The sequence below is a fragment of the Notothenia coriiceps genome, unplaced genomic scaffold (assembly GCF_000735185.1).
Source record: "Notothenia coriiceps isolate Sejong01 unplaced genomic scaffold, NC01 NC01_scaffold00010928, whole genome shotgun sequence".
Taxonomy (NCBI): Eukaryota; Metazoa; Chordata; class Actinopteri; order Perciformes; family Nototheniidae; genus Notothenia; species Notothenia coriiceps.
The window spans coordinates 9347-12389 of record NW_011343629.1 but is presented as its reverse complement, the minus strand read 5'-3'; the positions used below and the strand labels follow the sequence as shown (position 1 = coordinate 12389).

The following is a 3043-nucleotide window of genomic DNA, read 5'->3' as shown; positions in this document are numbered from 1 at the left end:
CTCTTGCTTTTTCTGCGCTGTTCCCTTGTTCGAGGACTTTTACCTTTTCTTAACTGGGTAAAGTTCAGCCACCATGAATCTAAAATGTAATGCATTCAAATATACTAAAATGAAAATTACAACAAATATTCCATAGTGTTACCTGATTGAGTAATGTAAAACGAATGGGAATTTTTGGCCACAGCTGACATTGTTAAAGTTAACAGACTTCTTCCTGGGGTTTCATATGACTGTACGTGGACCATGATTAGAGAGTAGGAGTGCAACAGACTGTTATACCTAGTAGCAGTCAGCTGAAGGTCAACGTGGAAGAAGCAAAGACCTTATAGAATGGTTGAAGTTTTAGAAACACTTTCAAATACCTAGATAATTTGACCACCCTGTTAACATCCATATGTTTTCATCTGTTCACTACCAGTTTGTATTGCAGAAAATTTCAAGCGCAAGTTCAGTGACCTGTGTATTTGTACTTGAGTTATTTTGTCCCCCTTGCCACAGAGCCAAAAAGGATATGGTAAATGGTAAATAGACTGCACTTAAGTATATAGCGCTTTATCCAGACTTTATGACCCCGCAAAGTGCTTTAAAAAGTTAATGTCATCATTCCCCCATTCACACTTCATTCATACAGACAACAATGTGCCATTTTTGCTCATGGAAGCTAACATTCACATACATTCACACACCGTTGGTCCTGCCATCGGCAGTAACTAGGGGTTAGGTATCTGGCACAAGGATACATCGACATGTTGACTGCACTGGGCTGGGATAGAACCTTCCGGTTGAAAGACGAATGCACTCCCTTGCAGCCACAGTCCCCCCCATACGTATACAATTGCCCTTGTCAATTAGTGGACTATCCCTTTAAATATACATTTTGGATAAAAAGCTTTACAGTGACTTCTTAAATCAGCAAATAGAAGAACGACATTAAAACTGCAGCCCCTATTGATCTGCAGATGGCTGCGAAAGCGAGGACCAATCAGCAGCAGAGGCAAATACTTTGGAGGTCCTTCACTCACACCGAAGCTCAAGGAGCTGTCCTGTCCTCTGTCACAGCCAACAGCCACTTTATACATTTTATAGCTCTGACTTCGTTTCAGACTACAGGCAGGTCCAGGAGCAAGATGTTAGTGGAGGGGGGGGGGGGTTAATCCCAGGCCTCCATCTGTCCGACAGTGGGCACAGAGTCCTGCCTCTGGTCTGATTACACTGCAACCAGCTGGTGACGGCCTGTGGCAGTGCAAGTCCAAGTGTCTCACTTTTGGAGTGTTAATAAGTGGTCCTTAGTTATTTATTTTAGTTGTTTTGCATTTAATGCATGTCAGGGTGTTACACAGTAACCAGGTGGTGCAAAATGTGTGTACAATGATCCTCTTGTGGACTAGGATTGTGATGCTTATAACATTATCCTGACAAACTATTACATGACATGTTTCCATACACAAGTATGTTAATATCCCTGTTTACACACTCTGTGCACTTTTAATTTGTTTTTAAAGAGGACAGATCTGCTCATGTTCAGCTTCATATAAGCATTTAGTGTCTCTACTGTGACATGTCTCAATGCTTTAAAGTTCAAAAAGCTCTTTATTTTTCTTATACTGCCTGTGCTGTACCATCTCTTTGCACCCTCTTTCTGAAACCAGAGCTCAGTCTGCTCTGATTGGTTAGCTGGCCGGCTCTGTTGTGATTGGTCAACTGCTTAGAGATGTCCTTGCCCCTATGATACAGAAGTATACAGCAGGGATTTTAGCCTTTACAGACCATTTACATGCACAAAACCTATATAACACACTACAGGAATGGGGAACGCCACAGAGACCACAAGGAAGGAAGAGGGATTCACCAATCCCACGGCCAAATCCCGCTGAACTACAATTAAGACACCAGAGGAACCAAGCCGAAGGTGAGAAAACGCCAGACAACGGCAACTCACCAATAGTTGCAACACTGCGACCAGGGAGCCTCCGGCGGAGCAAATCCTCCTCAAAAGCACCGGACGTCAGCTGCGCTAAGACAGAGTAGTGTCAAGCCGGGTGTTGCTTGTGCCAATGAATAAATCACAGAATGCAAGAGCTTTACCTGTCTGGTAGAGAGTGTGATGCGCGAGCTGCCATGCCAAACAAAGTACGCTGCCACGCCAGGCTGCAGCCACAAGGGAGAAGCGGAGAGGGGAGGGACCAGATTGGTCACCTCCACTTAAGTAGCAGGTGCGCACAATTGGTGCGCTGGCACGGTGACAAGCAGCGGCACAGAGGGAGAAGACATCCGGTCACATCTGCATGAACACTTTCTATGTATCTCTCTATGCTCTACTCTCTTTCTTTCTGAGAATTGGTTAAATTATGTTTAAACATCGCTATCGTTGAATCACAATTCACCTAAGTTTCCACCACCACCAACTCAGAGAGAGGGTCGACTCGCCACATACATATCTTTCCATATTATATATATTGTTCTCTTCATTGCTATATCACAGTATCATAAACACACTTTATTCCATGTTGGTTTCTAGTACAGTCTTTTCCTATATGTATAATATACCATTGGTTGAATGAGGATATGTGTCCTAGGACAAGGTTCTGAAAGCAGGATTTTTAAGACAGGTAGATTTGTGCTGTTGTATTGTTTGAAATGTACTACGATCTTATATAATCCCACCGTGCATGCTGGGGCGGAAGGAAGATCAGCATCAGTCCGGATGTCTTCCTCCTCAGTGACAGCCTGTCTGACTGAAGAGCTTTGAAACTGTCCATGTCCCGGTTCCAGAAGATGACACTACTTTAACAGAGGATCGCTGAAGCCCCTGACACTCTGACTGTAAAGACTTGACATGACAACATGAATGTGAATACAAAAGTTTTGAAAAGCAAGCATCAGCTCTACCAGGGAATGATACAGTGCCCCCTGGTTAAGAAATAATGCATACTCTTTAACTATTCATGGAACATTGGGCCAATTGTCTGTCACATCAATAAAGGGGGACGTTCATCCAGCAATCAGTCAGTGAGCCGGTGATGGCATCAATAAGACTGTGACG

General features: G+C 43.6%; 1 long non-coding RNA gene across 1 annotated transcript; it reads right to left on the bottom strand.

The window, feature by feature from the left end:
* Positions 1–1838: 1838 nt before the first annotated feature.
* On the bottom strand, positions 1839–2118 carry LOC104946273 (uncharacterized). The gene is made up of 3 exons (XR_798431.1): positions 2086–2118; positions 1940–2009; positions 1839–1870 (listed from the first exon to the last, which is right to left on the bottom strand). It is a non-coding gene; the product is annotated as an uncharacterized lncRNA (long non-coding RNA).
* Positions 2119–3043: the final 925 nt, after the last annotated feature.